This window comes from Haemaphysalis longicornis, unplaced genomic scaffold (assembly GCF_048455015.1).
Source record: "Haemaphysalis longicornis isolate Haplotype H1 unplaced genomic scaffold, Haemaphysalis longicornis Haplotype H1 scaffold_7, whole genome shotgun sequence".
NCBI lineage: Eukaryota > Metazoa > Arthropoda > Arachnida > Ixodida > Ixodidae > Haemaphysalis > Haemaphysalis longicornis.
The window spans coordinates 37,063,271-37,088,355 of NW_027526422.1; the positions used below are offsets into that span (position 1 = coordinate 37,063,271).

General features: G+C 46.4%; 1 protein-coding gene across 1 annotated transcript in view; it reads right to left on the bottom strand.

The window, feature by feature from the left end:
* LOC144145247 (high affinity nerve growth factor receptor-like) overlaps window positions 1-25,085 on the bottom strand; it is a gene marked incomplete in the record, with an annotated part of 187,322 nt that overhangs the window by 161,146 nt on the left and 1,091 nt on the right.

Genomic DNA, 25,085 nt, shown 5'->3' on the forward strand with positions numbered 1-25,085 from the left:
GACCACTCTGGACATGTCGTAGACACTCGAGTCACGACCCGGGGGTTAAAAAGAAGGTCCCCTTCACCCCGAGTAGTCCGAATGGCGCTGGCTACCACCCCCAAGCACAGGAAACAAACATACCTAACATAAATACCCCAGAAAGTGAATGGGAAAATCGCCCCGCCGGTAGCGTAGTGGTTATCGCACCAGACCGGTATTCTGGAGGTCGTGGGTTCGGATCCCACCTGGCGGGCATTTTTTCTTCACTTTCTTTCTTTCTTTCCAAATTCTTAATCTGTTTCAATGATCTACCACATCCTCCCCTTTGCTTTCCGAGGTTTTCTCGACTGCCAACCCTTATTTCTGTGTTATATATATATATATATATATATATATATATATATATATATATATATATATATATATATATATATATATATACACACACACAGGAAACCTTCTCGTAATAAACGTTTTGGAAGTTGGCTCCCCGTCATTCTGCAATCGCTCCGTACTTGTCTCTGTCAGCGCTAAGACTTTTATAACACGGCTGCAAACAAGGTTAAAGTATTTTCAAATAAAAACTGATAAATGTTGAATCAGTATGAGCCTATAGAACAATATTGAGCCAGGGTTCCCCTATAATGTACTTCTGAAGAAAATTATTTCCAAGAAAACGTGCTTCCCAAAAACACTTATAGACCCCTGCTGGGTCTCAAAACAATATTAGACTAAAACGACATCTGATATGACGGTAAGAACGCGGGGCACTTTGTTCGATGGCTTTTTTTTTTTTTTTGCAAAACACGTTCCACACATTGAGATCGTACGGGAGATGAAAGATAAACGAAAGAACGATACAGGAAGTTTGGTGTCTTCGATAGGGGAAAAAAAACCTGGCCGTGGAATTTCGCCACCTCCGATAACACCACGAATGGGTCAGGTCAGTGGAATTCGCGTTAACAGGTGGGACTTCAGCCTTGGTTAGATTTTAGGTTATTACGGCAACGCTGCATGTTACTTAGATATGACTGTTACGTAATATCACACAGGAGCGAACATTTTATGCAAGTCTGTACCTCAACAGAACCATTGCAAACTACTTCGCTTCGCGCTTCTTGAATTAATGTGACTTCAGTTTCCTGGCGGAAAACAAATTCACATGGTCGTCACGCGAAGCAGGCTCGTGTGGTTCAAAATTTTCTCTTTGTATATTCATACTGATATGGTAACAGCAATGGTGAGATTGTAATGGTAATTCTGATATTCTAACATTGATCGACAAGTTTTGCTGCATATACAGGTGCAAGCAATTGACTTTTCAACTATAGTTGTATTCGTGCTGAAGGCATACTCTCCTTGATATTATGAGTGCTCAGCTCGAATAGGCACTCGCTTTCTTGCATTTATCGCCGCCACCAAAAGAGATGATTTTTCTTCAAACCAATAAATCCAACTACATAATTAAACCACACTTCCTGTAAAATCATTGCTGCCAATGTTAACCGGATTATAATAATAAAAAAGTTAGCTGACATTGCACACGCCGAAACAGTTTTATCTAATAATGGTTATTTTATCCGCCTCCGCTCTCGCACTACCGAGAACAATCCTGGCGTTGTTATTTTCATTTTCTGCCACTGCGCGCATAGTTCACGTTGCATTCGGCGAAAGCCGTTCCCCCGTGTGATAGCTTTCGGGTGCTGAGGCTATAATGAATACATGCGTCCACCTGTTCGAACACGCATCTGACTGTGCGCGTGGCTGAACTGCTTCTTTCATCCGCTGGCATCTGGCCGTGGTCCCGGAAAAGTGGTGTTAAGTATTCACGGCCTGGGGGGTACGGCACCCGTTTCCACGCAAATGGAAACGACCCGCCTTTTGAATTATAAATAGCGCATCGCTCACAAAAGGGCGTGCGTCCGGATCATTCGGTGGACCTGTGATGTGACACAGTGCCAAAAGCGCGCCCACAGGAGGGGAAAAAGGGGTGGGGTGGCGCATTTCGCGCCGTATATTGCACGCGCTATTTCTCGGGTAAAAACAATAAAAAGAAGCCATCGCAGTGACCCTTCCCTGAGAAATTTCTCGATGGCATGAAAAGCAAAATTAACCTTCCGTTTGGCCAAACCAGCAAGAGGGGAAGCGATCAAACAAACAAGCAAAACAAAGCTTGAATTCCCAGCTCGCGGCCCGCAGCGCGTTTGTTCCTGTCGGCAAATGACGCGTGCGCGATCGTTCCGTTCCCCAATAGGTGCAAGGTCGCCACCTACTGCATACAACTAGCGACGTGTAGGGGTTTGTTTGGAACACTCCCGCTACTCTCTTGAGTTCTTACAGGTACAATCAATGGTTCTGTCGACTTCGCCAACGATGGGTTCGAGCCGAAGCATTTTTTGCAATTTTAATGGAGAGACCCGTGCATATTGACGAAACGAAGCCGTGACGACCATATTTATGTATTAGCCGCTTTGAAAAAAGTAGCCGCGGGCTCACCGAAGGGAGAGCCACGCTCGGCGGCGGTGTAAGAGGAGGAAAGCCCGAATCACGCTTCGTCGCTGTTCAAGGGTCACCCCCAGGCAACCCTGGACGTTTTAAAGGGACCCTGCAACACGTTCGATAAGCGCTTTCATTCTTTCCTTCGCGTCTGGAACCACTGTAGAAGCTACAGTTATCGCCAGCACGGAGCGGCACTGCGTTATTTGCTCGTCGCACCAGATACGCCTTCCGCTTCTGGTTTGTTTTTGTGGCTTTTTTTAAAGTTTCAATCGAAAAGCGTTCATTGCTGCAACTGAAGAAAAACCGGCCGACCGCCGCTAAATGGCCTAATTGACGTAATTCGACCGGTCGAAGAACGTCAAGACCGGGAAAGTATGCTTAAAATTCTGCCGCGATGCCACTGGGCACAAGCTGTCGCCAGGCACTGGTGGCAAAAAGGCGTCGTACTGTTGAATAACCCGCACAGCGCGCCGCTTGCTGGAAATGGGTTCGCTTAGTGATGCGTCGTCGTATCCGAAAGAGAACAGAAGAGGAACGCGAAGCTCACTGGCACCCGTTGCTCACATACAGCGACATTCTTCACCGCCACCGCGAAACTTGTCAACAATACTGCAACCCCTCCCGACACTTTCACTCACTGATCGACACGGCTTCGGGCTATTGGTATACTTTTGCTGTATTTCCGGATCAGCGCCTGCCTTAGATTAAAGCTCTCTGGAAAACGAAATGCTAACAATAAAAATTGTACAGAAATTATGAAAGCTTTCTACCAATGCCTAAGCATTCTTCCATCACTTCTTTGTTTCATGAAAAATACGTGTCCTTAGTGTCATTGAAGGACCACGTCTAGCCGTATACTACCCGTTCACAGCGGTCGTGTCAGTTGAACCCGAATGGTGACCGATCGTCGCTTGGGGTTTTTCCGAGACACAGGTGCTTTTCTTCTTTAGTTTTTATTTTTTTACAGCATTGACTCAACGACGGGGCACAACAATTTTTATACCATCACCAGTTACATCTTATTGATATTATGTTATTATCTCATTTACCAATCAGTTACTTTTTCATTCAACAGCCCTACAGAAGGCTTCTTTGCACAGTTACTCGAAATGCGGGTAAGTAAGCTTCAAGGCCATCCTGAAAATAATGGTTCTCATTCTGATCATTTTTTAATATTCTTTTTTAACCATTGCAGAGCTACCAATATTCTCTATAAACACTATTACAACGGCTTAACGCCTCAACTTCTCCAATTACGCATTTGTACGCAAAAACAATGCGTTACGCTTTTTTTCACGGAAACATTGGGCTGGAGTGCTAGCCAAGGAATGCTCGCGCTTTATTAACAAAAATTTATCTGGCCTGTTCACGCGCTCTAAAGACGAAAGCATGGAGATACTTACAAAGGACTTCTTTACTGCTGCATTGTATTTCCGTCACTTTCTTCGCTTAGGTTTCTTTGGCGGGAGTATTTCGACAGGCTTGTTTGCTGGTATACCCCTTCGTTGTGTCTCTTTCTTGGTCTCATAACGCTGATTACATCAGTAAACTGACTGGCACCCTTCGCAACCTCCCAAGAATCAAAGTTCTGCGAGGCTGTCGTGCGCCTGTTCTAGACCCGCGCCATCACGTTCAGGTGTCACGCAGCACGCGATATTGTTTAACTTTTACGTTTCCAATTATAGCTCTGTAAAGCGGGCACATTAGCCCCTCAAGGCTCCATAGTTCCCGTCAATCCCCAAGTAGGTATACCGCAGGGGCAGCGCTTTGGTCTGCTACTGTTCAAACTTTGGTTAAAATCCCATCCTAACTCAGGTGTGCTTTTTATTGACTGTTTTCAGTGGCGGCCATTTTACTGACTGGACAACGACAATTTTTCGCACATTTGGAAACTTGAGGATTACACCGTAATAATATATTGATAACTATTGTTATACTACCAATACCTTCAGACCACAGCTTATAGTTCTCTAGTAGGGACTAAAAAAAAAGATATGAACACCTGCTACGCAAAACATTCGTTCGCTAAGGGGCGCCGAAATGTCCTCACAAGGATGCTGCAACGGACAATTGCGCCCGCCCGGCTTCCCGGGACCGCAAGGTCGCGCTGATAGCCAGGGAGCGCATCATGCCGGACCGGCCTTGCCGCTGGCTGCTGTGGTTCGCCCAACAGTGCGACTCTCTTGATAAGGCGGCCGTCGTCTCCGCTCTCGCAGCTTTGTTGTGCAACGGGCTTTTTATGTCCTCTGACGCCACCTGCAGCGCATTCCGACAGGTTTCGCCGCCTGTCGCGTCCACGTTTAGGTGCGGCTGAAATATTTTATGCCGGTAAGAAAACAAAGAAACCCCAGCTAATTCTGGCACCCGAAGTCTCAATATCAATGAAGAGGTAAGCGTCCGTGTTAAATTGTTTAGGGATAAGAATTTTTGGCATGGCCCAGAAACTTCTGGGTGAGGCTGTACGTAAAAAAAAAAACAAAGCAGAGATCAATTTGATTCGTAAGGTGCTACCGATATGAAACCAAACTCTATTTTTATTCTGAGAGGCTACGGAAGAGGTGTCCCAAAATCATAAAACGACAATACAGATGCTGGCGGTTGAACCGAGACAGAAATTTTGATTTATTTTTTAATCTTTAAAGCGACCCTGCAACCCTTTCGATAAGCACTTTCACTCTTTCGTTCGCGTCTGGAACCACTGTCGAAGCTATAGTTATCGCCAGCACGGAGCGGCACTGCGTGATTTGCTCGTCGCACCAGATACGCCTTCCGCTTCTGGTTTGTTTTTGTGGCTTTTTTTTTTTTTAAGTTGCTATCGAAAAGCGTTCATTGCTGCAACTGAAGGAAAACCGGCCAGCAGCCGCTACAGGGCCTTAGGGACGTAATTCGCGCCGTCGAAGAACTTCAAGACAGATAAAGAGAGAAAAATCTTTTCAGTGAGTTTACGAGTTATCTGATGGGCATAGAACAGTAATTTTTGGCTGAGGTACTTTGCGACCCCGTAATCTAAGTACCGGATGTATTGGTTGACTGCGTTCGATCTGCAACCACTTAAGATTTCAAAAAAAAAAAAGTTGAAGAAAGTGTTGCACGGTCCCTTTAAATTCGCATGTATGCTTCTGTTCTACAAAGCCAGAAGAAGGAATTGTTATGGTCCAGATGTTGTTGCGTTTTGATCAATGCTCGCGAAGTGTCGACCGTTGAATGGCCTACACTTCAGTTACTACTAATAATAACAATAACTAAAAACGCCGGAAGACCAACGTAGGACAACTTCGGTGGCGAACAAAAACAACAACGACAACAAAGAAACAGTCCATTAAAAAGGGTTCATAAGAGCTAAAAAAATAGAGTTTGACGAAGTGCATGTAAAACAACAAAAGCTGAGATGGCTCGGCTGCATGTGCTTTCGGGCCGTGAATAACCGAATTTTCTAGAAAAAAATACACGAAGACAGATTTAAGCCCGAAAGACCAGGTAGCTGTTCAAAAAACAAGCACAAAGAAACTACGGCGGGTCACACGTGAGTGTAGAAGCAACGACAGCTAAGTCGCAAAGTGGAAAATACTTCTAATGGGCATACAGCATTTGTGTGCGAAACTAATGTTGGCAGTGCATTGCCCGAAAGCAAACGCGTCGGTTATTCAAAAACTCGAGAAAAATATCGTAACGTGGCTGGCCAGCCCAATTTATGTGCAGCCGCATGCAATGGTTTGACAAGTGTCGTGTGTGAGTAAACGATTTTTCCAAAATTAAGGTGACTCACACGAGCAGAGATGAAGTTCGAAAATTCAATGATGCCGCGGGTAATTTTAAAAGGTCGTCACTGTCACGGTATACAGACTTTTCTGCCCGCTTGCGGGAATACAGCCGGCAAGCAGTATGGCGGGATTTCCGAATCTCTCCAAAATTCCGTTCCAACGATACCATCTGGTAGGAAACCGGCTTCGTTACAAGCGATACTTCGTTAAAAGCGGATATGAGTAGCTCTCAAGGCCCGGCAAGGGGACCATGAAACCTTAAAAAAAAAGAAAGAAATTAAAGCCGTTCCACTCAATGTGAAACGGTCGGAAGTGCAGAGCAGTGATTCGCCATAATGGGCTGTAGCGCCGTTATCCGCTCACTGCTACCACCCGATGCAAATGAAATTTCCCGCTTTCGCAGAGCTCGCGCCCCCTTCCTGAAACTGCCCCAGCAGGAGTTCTGTTCTTTTTGTGCTTGCTTTTCCTCCCGCACGTGCCGGCTTTGCACTGCCACTTTTTTAGATGCGACGCTGACAGGAGCATCTCTTGCCGGCGGCCCTGTCCTGCGTGCGTCCGTCGTCCGCGTCCGCACTAGAGTTCCTGTATATGCTCCCTACGGGAGCAGAGTTGCGCATAGGTCCGCCATCTTGACCGCCGAACATCCAAAGCAGCGTGGGAAAGCCAACCGTCGGGCTTGAAGGAGTCGTGCGCACCGCGCGAGGGGAGCGTGAGCGCGCCCCGACGTCGCTGCTTTTTTTTTTTTTTTTTGTAACGCGCGCTTTGCTTTAATATTAGGGGTGTTTTCCTATAACGCATATCCTAATATCGGGAAGATATGGCTGTGCAAAACGTTCCGAAATGTCCCTCCAGGGCTTAACAAACATATATGTGTTACTATAAATTTAACGAAGACGTGACTCGTTTTGCTCAATAAACCTCCATACTGGTTAGACGCCTGGTATAGAATCAGCACGCGCGTATATATACACTGGGTTATTTGGAACTTTTGGAACTCAACCTACAGTTTTTGCAGTCTATAGTGCATGTCGGCAAACTTTCATGCCTTGACAACGTAAAGTAATGTGACCAGGCATCTAACCAGTATGGAGGTTTATTGAGCAAAACGAGTCACGTCTTCGTTAAATTTATAGTAACACATATATGTTTGTTAAGACCTGGAGGGATATTTCGGAACATTTTGCACAACCATCCGATATTCGGATATGCGTTATAGGAAAACTGCACTCAAGAGGAAGAGGAGGAGTAAGGGGAGGACGGGAAAACTTTGTTTAACAATTAGATCGATCTGGTTAGCCTGGGGAGGGGCGAACCATGCAGTGTATAAGGGTATTCAAAAATTTCAGGTCTCTCTCTTGCCACACGGCGTGTTTCAACCCTTCCAGGCGCGAAGAACAAATCCTATTCTACTCGGGATGGCGTTCTATGATTTGAAGAAAATTACTGTTACTCTCTTGTCCTGGACTGAGGACCTGGCCCACTAACCAGATCGATTTAATTGTTAAGCAAAGTTTTCCCCTCTTTTCCTCTTGAGTGCAGTTTTCCTCTTGAGTGCAGTTTTCCTATAACGCATATCCGAATATCGGGAAGATATCGCTGTGCAAAATAGAGCTAGGCGACAGCTTCTCATGTAAGCATTCGAACAAAAGGAACAGTCCGCTGCAATAACCGACAACAGCGAAAATGGAAGACCAAAACAAATTCTAGGCCTTCAGGGCTGTCGGCTTGACCGCGTACTGAAGTTGTGCAAAAAAGATACTCTTCATGTACTAGCGTGTTGCGGCTTGTCGCTCTCACGCTACGAACTACGAATGCGACATGGCAGCGGGCAAAATGTACGAAAGACGCCGACAGCAGAGGGCAGCAGCGGCGTTGCAGCCGCATCGCCGGCTTCTCTGCGGTGCGTGGATGCTTTTTGTGCACGTGACGGCGATCAGCGAATAGGGTCGTGAGCGGCGAATGGAAATCAAAGGCGCAACTCTGCTCCCGTAGGGAGCATATACAGGAACTCTAGTCCGCACAGCTGCGTATCTCCTCCGCTCGCCTCCTCTCCTCTCTCCGATAGCGAACACTCTCTCCCAACATCTGCGGTAGCGCTGCGCGCGGCGCCGCGCGCGGCTGCACACTGTGCGCATGTGCAGTACTCTCTAATCCGCGGTCTCCTCTCCTTCGGGCGCGCTGCGCATAGAAGCGGAGTGCCGCGCTCCGGCCGGTCTCTCAGTCGACGGTCGTCCGTGCTTGCGCGTGCGCTTGCTCTCTTGCCGTACCCGACGATTGCTTGATGCGACGCCAATGGAACCCCCTTCAGCGTCGCATCACACCAGGGTTTCCGCGAGGGGAGGTGGGCGTAATTTTCTCGCATACCATCGTAAAAATCAACCCAACGAACGTTCATAACCAAATGAACGCGGGCGCTGCCGGTTAATTACGTATATTTCGTCTCAAATGCACTTGAAGCTTTCTTCGCGCTAAACAACGGGGAGATGTATGACAAGCGCCAGCGGTTCGCGAGTTTCGAACGCTTATGACTATATGAACCGCTTGGCTTTCGAAGCCTCTGGGCTACGCCGCTACGACGGAACGCCGTGTGGCTCTACTTGAGTCCAGCGAGCGAGCTACGACGAGCAGGTGAGCCCCTACAGTGCTCTGCACGTAAACTTTCTCGGGGCACAATTAAGTCTGCTTAAGTGCTTTGAATGGGAAAACATCATTCGCCATTTGACGCGAATTACTTTGACTAGGGACAGTTCACGCCACAGCTTCCCTAGAATCAGTGTTCTACGTAGCTGGGGTTCGTCTGTTCTACTCACTTGCCGTAACATTCACCTGCCGTGCGTTACAACGCCAGCGTGCACGCGCTCGGCTAACTTTTGTTCCGCCGCCGGCAACGGGCTGATGTACAATGGTAGTAACGCAGTGTGGACACCCGTGTTCGATTCACATACGAAGTACAATCTGCCCAATTTCATTTTCGAACCAATTGGTTTACTTCATCGAAATTAATCCACACACACACACACACACACTTTGGCTCAACCTGCGACATGTTTGGGTTTTTTTTATCCTTTACAGTGGCGGTCATTATTTGTACCGGAAAACACCGATTTTTCCCACAACAGGACACTTTAAAGTTTAGTATTATTAGTTCCATGTTTCAAATAAACCTATTTCGCCGTGACAAGTTTTAAAGTGACACTGCAACGTTCTTTTCAGCTTTTCTGAAATCCTAAATGCTTGCAGAACGTAGTCACCCAACACCCCCAGTACTTAGATTAGCGGTTAGCTAAGTACATCAGCCAAAAATTATTGCTCTATCCCCATCAGATAACTTGTAAACTCGCTCGAAAGATTTATCTCTTTTTCCTGGTCTTGACGTTCTTAGACGGCTCGAATTACGCCACTGAGGCCATGTAGCGGCTGCTGGCCGGTTTTTCTTCATTTGCAGCAACGAACGCTTTTCTATAGCAACTTTAACAACAAAGCCACCAAAACAAAGCAGAAACGGAAGGCGTATCTGGTGCGACGAGCAAATCACGCAGTGCCGCTCCGTGCTGGCGATAACTGTAGCTTTCGCAGTGCTTCCAGACGCGAAGGAAAGAGTGAAAGCGTTTATCGAAATTGTTGCAGGGTCCCTTTAACTCAATGCGGCGCCTGCGAAGTGGTGCCCCGTCTCGATGCCTCCGCCGCACGGCGTCTGCCAGAGAAGCCGTTACCTGAATGTTAGTGGCACGAAACAGCGTTAGGGCCCGAGGGGGTTAAGAGTGACTGACAGCGAAGAGGCGCTGCCCATGAGGAGCAGCGGCTCGGAGCGGCGCTGTCCGGGGTCCGTCTCGACGCGCGGATAAGGTCGCCGCCGTCGTGTGGGCTCCGCGGGGCGCCCTTGGCGCGTCGTCGCGCGCCCTGAGCGGGCATGTTGTTGTGCTGGAGCTGTCGCCGAGCGCCTGCTCGGCAGCTGCGTCTTCTTTTGTTCTCGGTACGGCCAGATAAGCGCGCACTATCGTGGGTCCGCGAACGGGGCCGCCGCCCGCCGCCGGAACGCGGCCCGGTCGGCTACCCCGCACCGCGGGACGACGATTGCAGCCGCTGAACATTGTAGCCGGCCGGTCGGCCGTGCAGAGCCCGGGGTGCACGTTTCTTAGAAAGTATATGCACGCAGATGTGTCGCATCCTGACGTATACGGATGTCTGGCTACGAGACGCGCTGAAGGGGAGGTCTGGGAGTTTATTTCAAACAACTTATTTAACAGGCGTCGCATCGCGTACACAAAAACGGCCCCAGCGGCGGGCCCCTCTGAAACCAGCGTCTTTGAGAATTCTGAGCCAGGCCGGGAGGTTCGTCAATGTCGTCAGACCGTTCACGTCCGCTGCATGGTGAAAACCCCTCCTGTAGATTCCTAATTGCTGCTGTCTTGCGTCATCCGAATGAATTTTCCGTGAAACTTTTTCCATTCCACACATTTCTTGAGCTCGGTGCTTGCACCCCTATCTCCAGTGCCGTCCCTTGGTATCCACTCTGTTACCTGGTGCCCATGTCTGGCGGTTGTGGGCGCTGCGCATCACGCGAACGGTCCAGCTCCCTTTTACGTTAGCATATCGTCTGCGTAGTTCATTCTATATGCCACAACGCTCACGTCCTGTCACTAAGCGTTACGCCCGTCAACATTCCATCCATGGATTTTAACAGCGGAGCGTTTAACAGCGGATCGTAACGCGTTGGAAATACCAAGAAATGCGGAGCGCTCTTGCGCGCGTGCCTCGCGGCGACCACCTAGCGTCCCCGGCACGAAAAGTCGCTTTAAAAAAAAAAGAAAGAAACTGGCAAAAATCCCGAGGAGCGCCTCGCGTTGCCTAGCAACCAACGACGCCACAGCTGGCGTAACACCTGCTCCACCGAACTGCGACACGCCTTCAGCAACACCGCGCATGCGTCGTGCACGTACGTTCCGCCGCTGCGCCCCAGCTGTCGTCAAGCGCTTCCGTGCTTGTAATACTTGGCATGAGGAACGCGATGATATCGACGCATATGACGGTGACTACCAGCAGCACAGTGCGAAGCGACAACGGAACACGTAAATAAACAATTTAAAGCTTGTGAAAATGCGTGGTGGTGTGTCCCCTAGTGCTCGCGCAGACAGAAATCCTGCAGGTTCGCTACGGTTCAGGCCTTGCATGACCTAGTGCAATCTGCGCCAGTTTTTAGGCTGAATCCGTTCACGGTGCAAGTACGACTCCAAGTACCGTCCGAAGGTGCCCACAGCAGGGCACCGGGTCGCCTGAGCGACTCTGGAATCTCGGCACGAAATGTTGTTCGCGTAAACACAGATCGTAGGACGTGCAATGTCCAAACATCTTGCATTCGCGAACAGCTCATGTCTTCTCTAACCAATATATTTCACTCACTGCACGTTCACGAGCAGACAAGCTTCGCCAAAATGGCTAAACGGCATCTTTCGCATCCTTGGTGAACGTGTTGGAGAGGAGAAGCGTTTACTGGCAGCAGCTATTTATGCGCACTTCTCTCTGAGTGAGCGGAGCATTTTCTAGCGCACAAAACGTTACGCGGGCACCGCAAGGTCACGCAATGCCCATTTGGTGGTGGCATCTTCTACAGCGCAAGCTTGCGCCTCAGAAACAAAAGCACAAAGGCGCACCTCTGTTGCTTAGACAACATCCGGGCATGCGCAGGGAGAGAGCGAGGCGGCAGCGACACAGAGCCGCTCTCCTCGTACCTTCACGCCAGTACAGTCGTCAAAACTGTTAACAACAACAAAACGCGAGGTGCCTGCGTGCGCACTGAGTGGCAGCTCACGAAAGCTACAGCCGCATCTTTGGCGCCTGGTTATCGGCACTGACGATGCTGCCCTACTGCACTCGGGTGCTTAATTCAGCGCATGAGCACAGCCTGGCTTAGCAGTCCGAGCGCTACCGTAAGCTGCCGCTCTGTGCACACGCTGGCACCTCGTTCTTTGTTGTCGTTAACAGTTTTGACTACTGCACATCGAAAGCGAAGTAAGGCCATGTTCAGACTACCGACGCAAAAGTCATATGGTGATCTATGGACGTAAAAAAACGCGTGTCACGCTGTTCGGTTGGCTGAGACTTGAAATGACGTCATTCTTTAACGTTATTACGACGGTTACAGCAACAGTCTGAACCCGGCCTAAGATATCACCATATCCAAAGGAAGAAATAGCAAACGCTACTGACTGCGTAAAGTTCGAAGGAGCACTGAGCGGCGTTCAATTTCACATTATATATTACGTATTCACAACTAACAACAACTGCCAGGTGTCATACTTATGCGAAACATTTGGGCATGTAATAGCACGGGCGACAAGGACACGCTTCTTTTGCCGCTTATGTCTCCATTTTGAGCGAGATCTGCGAGCCATAGTAATGTTTTTTCTGGCTCCTAAGCCATTAAAGTGGCCAGGAAATTACCACTCTCAACAATCAGCGGGGAATCGTGGCGAAGTGGTCGCGATTCTCACCCCGGGAGCAATGGGACCTGGGTTCAACCCCCGACCTGGCAATGTGGCAAAGGCATTTCCCTTTGCAGCGAAGCTGCGCACGGCTCGCTCCACAAGATGGTTACGTCTTCACCGGCATAATGAGCTTTGCTGCAAATTCACGTTTCTCGTCAATGCCTGGACTACATACGGAAACTGAAGAAAGGTGACCCAACACTTTTGCGAACCAGGCTAAATGAGGATGGAATGTATAATGTTTTTGCAATTTTTGTAATGAAAATTACATGTTTTGGCTAGTATGTGCGAACGCAGTAAGATCTACACAGAGTACGCGTTGCGACTTACAGGTTATTATGAACTGTTTGCGCAATGTCACTACAACGTTTTGGTACCGCACACAAGGCAATAGATGCCGTACAACTGGTTAAATGTTATGTTTATCTGGAGGGCTGGAAGAGTAAAAATTAAAAACACGTTTATATTGGCCCATCTTCGATGCTGAAGAGCACAATAGATGCTAAATTCATTCTGATAACAAAGTTATGTCGCCCACTTCAGCGGTTGAATAGCCATTCATTCAAAAAAAGTGTGGTTGATTCCTCTGTCATAGGAATCAGTAAAGCACGAAAGCGAAATGTACCGCAAAATCTGCAGCTGAGCATGATTTGCGGGTCGGCGGCTGTCGTGTGGGTGTGCTTGGCGCATAACGTCCTGCTGGCGGGTCACTGGGGTCAGGTGTACATGGCGTCAAGGTGTACTGGCGTAATTTCCGTGACGGATATGACGTCAGCGAAATCTTGGTGTATACCGACATAAAACACTTTCGTGTTAAAATATAAAACCCAAAAACGAAGAACCCTAAGTATAACGTACTCTTTAGTACTAAAGGTTGCTTCCCCACAAGAAAACCCTGTGTACAGGGGTGCTCCCTTTACAGGCCACTTGCTTCGTTGTACTGGCGTCACTTCCGTGACGGATATGACGTCAGCGAAATATTGGTGTATCCCGGAGTAAAACACTTTCGTGTTAAAAAAAAATATCTGAACCAGCGGATTTATTTTTCGTTTTCTTTCCTGCTGGGCTGCAGTACAATTACACCGCAATCCATATTAAACAAAGTAGTCGTACTAAAACAATAAAAGAATGAACCGACCAAATGACGTTGCGCGCGGTATCGGCAGGCTCTTTACGAGTACTGCATTGGCGCTTAGCTATTATGTAAAGGGAAGGTACTTTTGGTTCTTCGCAGAAACACGCAGCTCGCAATGTTTTTAATTTCGCCAAAATGTAGGAGAAAACAACACGTGTGTAGTAGAGTATCAAAAAACACGAGCCTTTTTACCCATTTGCTGCGAAAGCCATCCAATACAAATGCAACCGCGTGCAAAGATAATAGACAAGCCCCGGAACGGCTGCATATTGGACCCACTGAGTATGCACCCCTCGTAGCGGGTGATTCCATAAAGACACATGCTGGGCGGCTCATCGCCGGTAGAGCGCTAAAATAACGGCGGCATGGTACGGGCTGGAAATGAGCTTATATCTTGGGGCATTGTTCCCAAGGTTTCTGCGATCCGAAGCTTATTGGCTTGGAGGAGGGAAAAGTTTCGCACGTGCCGCTGAACTTTCGCTCCGCTATAGTAAGTCACAAATGGTAGGCTGCTTTCCGCATTCTCCGTAGTAATGTGACAGGATGAGCCGTGGCGATTGGTGTATAAAGAAATCTAAATTTTCCCGTTGTTTCAGAATATTATGTAAATAATTTCCTTGTCAATTCTCCATGACAAATAGTGTTGTCAGTGCTTTTGTCACTACGTATGGGCATCATTCAAGAGATGTGGATCTTGTCATATAATTTGTAGAAACTTGATAAGCAGGAGTATGGCGCACGACTTTCTACGTTATTCAACTTTCAAACTTTGTGAGTTTTACGCGATGAAGTTACACCTGGTCTATAAGGCGCGCAGTAGCGGAGGGCTCCAGTGAATTATGACCGCCTGCAGATCTTTGAAGTGCAGGGAAACCTCGACACGCGGGCGTGTTCGTTCTTCGCCTCTGTTAGGAAAAAACGGCCGCCGCGGATGGGGTTGAACCCGCGTCCTTGGGCTTAGCTGAACAACGCCTCAGCCAACGAGAGAACCGCGACGGGGTCATTATATGGTGAATAATGTCAAGCCGGGGTCATTTGGCATGCGTGACAATAATATGAACGCACGGGTCTTTTTTAGTTTCTCGCAAAACAATCTTTACATTTGGAAACCGATCCAGCACTCTCATGTTGAGAACCAGAGCGCTTTATTAGTTCTTATTTTTATTGCAAAAGTACTGCCGACCTAAAAACAACGTTCTTAGCAGGAGAGGGCAGTTCAAAGACACGGGAAGAACTAACGCCATGGAAACAAGCAAGCAAGAAAGAAAGATATATAGAAACAAACAAAGAAATAAAGATTGATTGTAGGGTAACGCGCCGACGCAACGAAGGCGATGAGGCGCGCCGTAGTGGAGGGTCCGGATTAATTTTGACCACCTGGAAATCTTTAACGTGCGCCGAAATCTCTTTCACGTGGGCGTTTTTGCTTTTCCCCTCCATCAGAAAAGCGGCCGCCGCGGCCGGGTATGCAACCCGCGTCTTCGTGCTCAGCAGCACAACGCCTTAACCACTGAGCCACCTCGGCGGGTGAAATTAAGGAAGAAAGAGGAAAATAAGTGTAGGTATGTGATTTAAATGTCAAAAAAGCACGGGGTATATTAGCGTACGCATAAAAGAAATATTACCAAGTGCACTTACGCTCAATAAAAAATAGAAAAGAAGACGAAAACTGAATGTAGCATAGCACACGTCCGCATAAAAGGACAACAAAAAAGAACTTTACAGGAAAACTACAACGTACTACTAATAGTCACGCTACGAATTAGCATTTGAGCAACAAAATTATCCGAACAATGTACTTTTTAACTGTTGTTGTACTTTTAATCCGCGCACATTACTCTATCTCAGACGGTCGATGCGTGTATTTAAAAAATGACGCGTCGCATTCGTCATTTGAGCGTCAATTGTTGCTGAAGTGTATTGAGGTGTCGGCTTCAAGAAAGGAGTGCGCACCTTTCATTTTGGATCTTTCTTAATTGACGATTTGTTTTGTATATATTTTTTGTTTTTGTTCTTTTGTGTATATTTTTGTTTTTGTTTTGAATGCGATTTGCATATATATATATATATATATATATATATATATATATATATATATATATATATATATATAGTTAAAAGAAAAGGTTCCTGGCTATGAGGTTAGCTGTACGATAGAGAAGTCAAACTGAAAAACATAACAACATTTTTTCTAACGTTTCGACCGGCCCCCGGTCGAAACGTTAGAATAAATGTTATGTTTTTCAGTTTGACTTCTCTATCGTATATATATATATATATATATATATATATATATATATATATATATATATATATATATATATATATATATATATATATATATATATACAGAAAGAAATGCCGGCAGTCTACAACGCCAAAGAAGGCATAGCGGTCCCCACTCTGGGCGCGTGTTTCTCTTTCTTTCTTTCTCAGGTAATTAATTAAAAAAAATAATAATGTAACGTCACTAACGGTAAAAAATAGTCTAAACTTTCCCCTATGCCTTCTTTGGCGTTGTAGACTGCCGGCATTTCTTTCTGTATTTCCTAACGAGCCCCTCATTTCCACACCCTATATATATATATATATATAGGACAGAAAATAAGGGTTGGCAGTCAAGAAAACCTCGGAAAGCAAAGGGGAGGTTGTGGTGGGTCATAGAAAGATATGAATTTTTTGAGTCGAAAAGAAAGTGGTGAAAAAATGCCCGCCGGGTGGGATTCGAAGCCACGACCTTCAGAATACCGGTCTGGTGAGTCGAAAAGAAAGTGGTGAAAAAATGCCCACCGGGTGAGATCCGAACCCACGACCTCCAGAATATCGGTCTTCGACTCAAAAAAATCTTCATCTCTTTCTATGACCCACCACAACCTCCCCTTTGCTTTCAGAGGTTTTCTTGACTGCCAACCCTTATTTTCTGTCTTATTTCACGGAGCCCCTCCTTTCCCATTTTCTGATTCGCTATATATATATATATATATATATATATATATATATATATATATATATATATATATATATATATATATATGCATGCCATAGGGAGCTTAAGAGGGCTCAACGCTGGTCGACCAATCTCGGCATGCCGTAGGCCTACGAGTCACGGCCCGGGGGTTAAAAAGAAGGTCCCCTTCACCCCCAGTAGTCCGAGTGGCGCTGGCTACCACCCCCAAGAGCAGGAAATGAAAATACCTTAACATGAATACCCCAGAAAGCGGAGGGGAAAATAGCCCTGCTGGTAGCGTAGTGGTCATCGCACCAGACCGGTATTCTGGAGGTCGTGGGTTCGGATCCCACCCGGCGGGCCTTTTTTCTCCACTTTCTTTCTGTCTTTCCAAATCCTTCATCTGTTTCGATGACCTACTATATTCTCCCCTTTGCTTTCCTCCGAGGTTTTCTTGACAGCCAACCCTTATTTCTGTCTGATATATACATACACACACACACACACACACACACACACATATATATATATATATATATATATATATATATATATATATATATAGGTTAGTAGAGACAGAGACAAACGAGAAAGACTTAGAAAATAAAAATAAGTTTACTGACGTTTCAGGGAGACGTTTACTGACGTTTACTGACTGACCTTTCAGGGAGAGAGAGGGAGAGAGAAAGGGAGTCCTCTCCCTGAAACGTCAGTAAACTTATTTTTATTTTCTAAGTCTTTCTCGTTTGTCTCTGTCTCTACTAACCTTATTTTTTTCGCGCTCTGTGTGAGTTTTTATCTTTTCAGTCTATATATATATATATATATATATATATATATAACTTTGTGGCTAACCTATTTATTACAAATTGGTGCAAAGGTTTGAAGAGTGCGACTCTCTTATAGGGGCGTTGTAAGATAGTCCCTGCGAAGGAAGTTCCCACTTGCGAAACTGTTGGACCAAATTGTAATAAATAAGTTAACAACGAAGTAGTTGATATCTTTCCCCTAAAAGTTCTTTCTGGCCCATTGAAAAACTTATAAAATTATCTCATACATACATACATACATACATACATACATACATACATACATACATACATACATACATACATACATACATACATACATACATACATACATACATACATACATACATACATACATACATACATACATACATACATACATACATACATACATACATACATACATACAGATGAAGCCTTCCACCATGTATGATGTGTATGATGCATTCCTTGAAATGGTCTTGCCTATATATCGTATAATTCTTTCAACTTTTAGCCATGTGGACGAAGTGGCAGACAGACAGACAGACGTACAGACAGACAGACAGACAGACAGACAGACAGACAGACAGACAGACAGACAGACAGACAGACAGACAGACAGACAGACAGACAGACAGACAGACAGACAGACAGACAGACAGACAGACCTAAATGTTCGAGTTTACGTAGCCAGATAAACTCTATCATCCTTATAAAACACGCCCCACAACTGCTCCTTCTGAAATAATTCTGAGCACTGTGCTTCGCCGGCCATGTCTATGCCACACCAACGAGGCCCGGTTTAACCCTCAGAAAAAAGAAAAGAAAAATCCAGGGCACATGCTCACAATATCTACTTCTGAGGACAAGTGACGCCGCTATATATTATCGTACGATTGACGTTGTTGTCATAACTGCTGGTGCAACTCTTTTATCTCGAATGCCATAAACACGATAGGACCAGGGAGAGAGCGCGAGAACAAAGAGCGAGCGCTAAAGACGACGCGATGGGGGAAGGCAGAGCAGACGACGAGGAAACCACGGCGGGAGCCAGGCATGCTAGAACCGCGCAGTGGAGCGCTGATCAGGCAGATGCTTTCTTTATACACTCAAGTTAACGAGCAATTCGTACCTCAGCTGCATCAGTTAAAAAGAAAATGGGGAGAAGATGTCGAGCTCAGCAGCACCTGATACTTTACTCGTGTGGCACGTGTTGAAGCTACAGATAGCGGTTTACGGCCCGCCAGGAATCTCTCCAAGTCGGTGAAGGAGGGAGAGAGAGAGACTCCAGAGGAAGAGAGGACGGGGACGAATGGAGAAGAATTTTCTTCGCTGGATCTGCTTAAGCCTAGGCACGCGGGCTCTTCCCGCAGCGGGTTTCACCTCAAAGGCGGCTTCTCGGCCAAAACACGAGCACGTGTTTGGTTATTCGCCACTTCGCGGATACAAGTAGTACTGCCCCCCACCCCCTTAAAAAAGAAAAACACAGACAAAGAAATAAAACGCTGATATAGGCCGGAATCATTACGGCATGCTTCGAAGGCAATACAGAAGGACTCTGTGGCAAAACTCTGCAGCGGACGTATTACTAAAATTAGCAAAAACTAATAGCGATATAACACTGCAAAAAATGACAAGCGAAGAAAAGTACAAGCACGCACACTAAGACTCATTAGGGTCGTACATTCTCGGTATTCCTAGCACTAGTAAAGCTCAAAATGTACGTAAAAAAGGGAGACCCCGGCAGAAAGCTGAGCTTTTATGGGCCGAAGTGTACGGTTCAGTGCACCCAGGAGAGACGACTACGTGCACCTAAAGCACAAGTTACCCCCCACACAGTAAACCATGCGACGAATACAATGCACAAAGCACTGCAAGCTTGCACGCTTGAAAACACCAATCATGAACGCCGCCTCTGAAGCGCGCACCAGAGCCAGGATCTGCGCAGCGCAGAGCCAAGTGAACGCGACTCTTTACTCCCTGAGTTAAAGTCCAGTTCTGTCTTTGCTTAGAGCTACGTCCTTCCATGTCCGATAGCCTCTTACGTCCCTGATAGTATTTCTAAATTTTGTTTATGTAGTTTATGGCTGTTTCTCAAAAGCTTACGTTCATTTCGTGGCAATAAGCCTTGCGCTAATATTTCCCATCATATTCGTAGATCCGAAATCTCTCTTCTTTTGGTTAAGAAAGCTGAATTCCCTAGAAGCAGTAACATCTACTACCGTTATATCATAAATATTGCGTTTACTATTCATAACAAACGATTGCTTGCGCGAGACTTATTCCCCTACCCTTCGTTACATATTCAGTGTTAGCGAAGGCGAGCATTTGGGGGTATCAGGATATTGTTTGTACTTTTTATAAGCCGTAAATATTTTGAACAACGCTTCATGAAAAAAGCAGCAGTTCTCGTTTCACTATTTGAAGAGCCCACGTACACAGGGGTAGAAATCACCGCGCATCTGCCGACCACGTGCTCTGTGCGTTTATCTCGAGGAACGAAAGCCGTATCAGAAATTCCGCAGCGTCTGTCTTGCCAGTGCACGAGGAAATACACTTGGAAGCGCATTCTCTACATCGGCTCGCGTCGCCGGAGTTCCCGCCCTTTTAGTGCCAAGGAAATAATTATTACGTAAATAACTCTGAATTGAGCAAGCAGCGCTGAGAATAGGAAGAATTGGGCGTTTTGCATTTTTGCTACGCAGGAAATGGGTGAATTTCAAGGAAAACTGGTCACGTGGAGGCTTTCGGGACTGCTACATAGAAAATGCCTTTTTTAAAACAAATTCAGGGGAACGTTTTTACGCACATCTCCCTAAGAACAGGTTTCAGCGTCCAGGATATTTTATTGCTCTGCCGTTTTTCGCCGGGGGATATGCACGCGCCCTTATAAAACACGACGGTGTTCTTGCTGTTTGTTGTTAATTGAATCGTGCCAATTCTGACACACATCTGAAGTTTCGCTTTGGACAAAACAGCAAGGCTTCTTGTTTGGTTGGATTTGATGAAACACTGCTGTTTGCACAAACACGGAGGACTTACTTATCAGAGGGAAACAGTTAAGTTTCTAAGACGAAGTCTGAACAAAGGGGGCATTCGCAACGCAGAGCCAAGCTTTGACTGGCGCTGCACGGTAAAAAATTATAAAACGATTCAAAAGTACCTGGCCTTATACAAAATAGTGTGCACACAACGGAAATTCCGAGGCGGCGAAATGGAAAGAAAGGTGACTGAAACGCCGACCAAAAACGTGTTGACGTCGACTGCCTCGCCGTGAATCAAAGGATACGTTTAACGACGCCACGTGACTGCATTTTCCCCACACAAAAAGTACAAAGGGAAAGTAAGGGTTAAGAAAATCGCGCCAACAATAACAGAATTTGGGCATTACAAAATCAACCTTACCCCCAGTGACAGAACCTCATAAACGCCAGCACGAAACGGCATCGTAAAAGTGAAATCCAGCGCGAAAGGTAAGGGCGCTGCCGTCGTGATATTTTCCCTTACATGTGTACCTTAGCTTAGAAATATAAACGTACTTTTAAGGGCACTCCCGCATAATCGTGAGCTCACAATTAAGCATGATGTCTTCAAAAATGCTGTCCCCTTTCTTTATTGCCCCAATTCTTCTCCGATTGCGCTTAATTAATTCGGCGTAGATCCTGAGCAAGGCCACTGACGGGGGTCGGAGACCTTGCGCCTTCCTATCGAGACCATTTACAAGATCATTTGGAAAAAAGTTTTGTTTTCGTGCAGAAGGGGAGAAGCTGTGGATGCTGATAGCTGAGCGTGAGGCAACCATCTCAGAACGGGAAAGATTTATCACCAATAATGCCCCATGAGCGGGCTCTCTTTTTTACTGCGTCTCGTGTTTCTTGCGTCAGCCTGCGTGCCTGAGACCCCCGGCTGTTCTGAAAGCTATTGGCCCTTCGTACGATGGCCGGCTGCCAGGGCACTCCAGAGAAGCCCCCCTCTCATCGGAATGGCTTCACAACTGCTCTTCCGTGCTTTCTCCGTTCAATTGAATGGTGGAGTTCCTTTCGCTTGCTTGCTTCTGTTCGATCTGATTCGTGTGAGGGCACGGATTAGTTTGGGACATGTCTGGCCGTCGAGACTCATCGGCTGCCTCTCTAGACGGCGCGGAGACAACACCGATATACCGTGCCTGTCCATTCGGCCTTGGCTGCTCGCACTTAAACGAAATTGACCACCCGGGCATGAGTCATTCCAGCTCGACGTCAACGGACCGATAATCGCAGTTCGTGCAGGCACGCCCGACGGTGCGTACTTGTCGCGTTAGCTCTCTGGGTGCTGGTCGTTTCAACGCAGGTTGTCTTCTGACCACGCTCTCGTCGCATGCAGTCGGTTGCTTACGCTCAATTAAAGAAGCTTTCTATGACTTACTAATGGCGTTCTATGTCGCCCCGGAACGTACTACAGGAAAGCCAACTTTAAACAGTGGGGTTCACAGAGCGATGATGATGATGATAAGCGAAGGCACATGAAGCGCCTTAAGAAAAAAAAAAAACGCTTTCCGTGGTCGGAATCTAGCCTGGGTCCCTGGCGTTATGAAGCCAACGTTCAACCGATTCCGCCATTCCGACACGGTCGACGCAGTTTGGATTTTAAACTTTGACTTTGGCTTAGGTTGCATCGGAGAAAGCTTCGCGTTTTAATCATCTTTCTCTTATTAAGAAGGGGGCTTTGATTTTTTAGCTCTGTTCTCCCTCATCGTCAATTTTTTTTCATTATTCTAAGGACGCGGGTTCGATTCCCGGCCGCGACGGTCGCTTTTCTGATGGAAGCGAAAAGCAAAAACGCCCGCGTGTTCGAGATGTCGGCGCACGTTAAAGATCCACAGGTGGTTAAAATTAATCCAGAGCCCTCCACTACAGCGAGCCTCATTACCTGTGCAGCGTCGGCGCATTAAACCCTACAATCAATCAATCAATCAATCAATCAACCAATCAATCAATGTATGGATGATTCTTAAAGTTGTAAGGCCGTGAGCAAGGTTTTGTAGTCTGTGACATACTTCATCCACTGATAACTTTCAACCTCAAACATGATATCTTTATTGAAAGCGGTAGCTTTTCCGTGGCAAGATACGGCCGTGGATGACAAATTGGTTCTGTCCGCATGATCGATGACCTGCGTACCTGCCCACTGAAACGATTTGGCGCGTAAAATGCGTTCCTTTAAGTTCGGTGTTTTCTGATGAACTTTCTTCGCTACCACTCTTGATTTATGTTTTTTTTTTGAAGCGATGGTGTGCATAGTTTAAATGGGAGGAATTTTAGCGTGCGTAAACAAAAACCGTCTCTGGCACATACACACGTATGCGAGAAGCACTTGTAAAACATTGGACTCCATGCACTATATGGCAGGCACGCCGTCGTGCTCTTGTAGGACCCCAAATGAGTAACGTGCATAGGACATTCCATTAGTGTTTTAGTGACGCTATGGTAAAGCTACGCATATTTAGGACTCCAGAAGAGATAGATACGTGTCTACGAAGAGCGACGAAAGGAACAGAGATGGCAATGTATGTGATCGGCGGGATTCTGTGGGACGAGCGACCAGAGAATTGATCAACAGGTGTACAACTGCTACTGCGGTGACACATACTCCGGTTATGGTCGCTGGTGGCTGACATGTATGACTGCGAGTCAGACAAAAAGTGATGTATCCAGTTCATATGGGAAGAGTTTGAACTAGAGTATAATGATTCACATCAACCAAAGAACCAGTGTACACAAGAAGTGATGTTTTAACTTGACTTTCGGAAAGCATCTCTCCGAAGTTGTGACATCGACGTGTCCGAACCAGTCAAGATGGCGTTCATCCTGTTCAAGTTAAAACAGTTTGGGCTGCAGCACTGTTGTGATGTACAGTCGGTAAAACGCTTGTCTATAACAGCGATTTTAACTTCAACCAGCTACATCCTAAAACTGCCGAAACGTACTCGTTCCAAACATGTTGGAGGCAAAAGCGACGAGCTAAGACTTCAGAATTCCGCAGTAGTTTTATTCAAATCCCGCTCCGGCGGGGCAGGATAGGGCTGAGAGTACGAAAGCTGTGTTATAGACAAGCCTTTTACCGGCTGTACATGAACCAGCTATTGAACATTTGTCAAGTATATGCTTTCCTAAAATACCACACACCGTTGACTCGCAAAAGAACAATGACAGCTAATGTGGGGATGTCTGTGGTGTACAAACGAAACATGACATTGTGGTGTCCACTGTGTATGCATCTCCAGGTCCACTCAAGTGTGGTATCAAGAAGCTGATCAGCACTAATTCTGCATGCGTTATACGTGATGACAAAAGCCTTGCGATCGTCGTTGAAGACTTCCATGCGGGCATTTCAAAATCACACAAGAACGTGTTCACTTCTATTGTTCTAGAAGATTCCAGCTTGAAGTGCCACACCCATTTAAATCATTGAACTGTTCAAGAATAATAGCGTATAAATTAGGAAGCTATAGGAAGAATATGAAGAAATGTATGACATCTTTGCCGTGAGAGAAATTCGCGGTGAGTGTTTCCGCAGCCTCTCTCCTCTACCACTTATGCGGTTTTTCCGCGCATTGTTTTTGACCTGCTTTCAACTTCGTTTGGGCTACAGTGAGAACCATCTGAGACAAATTTCTTTTTAGGGGGCGATGCGTGCAAGGGATTTGCCAAGTAAAATATTCTGTCTTCTACACTTTTCCGGACGCAATCCTTGCAAGACTCTTCCTTGTCCCAAAAGCCTCGCGACAAGACCAAGATTCTCCCTACTCGAGGGCTTAGTTAACCTCCTCTGAGAGGAGTAGAGGCCGCCCAGCCTCCAATAAATATATCTCTCCCTCTTCCAGAAATATTTCCTCCTGTTGTTATTGTTGTGACCTTCTCAATTCGGTGATGTAGAAACTGAAGTCGTCTCGTCGGCAATATTTACCTTCTTTGATTTCACCAGAAAACAAAAGTCTCATGCGATCCCCTCAAGATTGTACAGCTGTTAGCGTTAATATCTGGCCAATACCCTGTCTGGACACGTGTAATGTGCCATGTGGGGAAGGGGGGGGGGGGGGGGGGGCTTGGGCCTGCAGCGGCTGCTTTTATTTCGAGTGCGGCTGTTTTCGTTTGCGGTGAAGTCTAAGATGAACAATGAATTGCTTGTACGTCTCGTGGGAATTAAACATTCCCGAAAATATTAAAAAAACCCCGCAAACCCCGCTTCTCACCAACGAAGACTCACGGCTCTGTGGTTGGTGTTCCTGCTGCTGCAGTAGAAGAGGGACCTAGGTTCGATTCTCACAATTTCCAAAATGACCCTTGGTTATTCGGATAAGCAGGCACGGTGACAGACACACACCGAGAAAGCTGTCGCTGTAAAAACTGTTCATTCAAAAAGTAAACAAGATTTTTACACACTATCATCATTTCATCACGAGAAATGCGCCTGTTGAGCCGGAAACAAGGCCGCCTCCATGAGCTG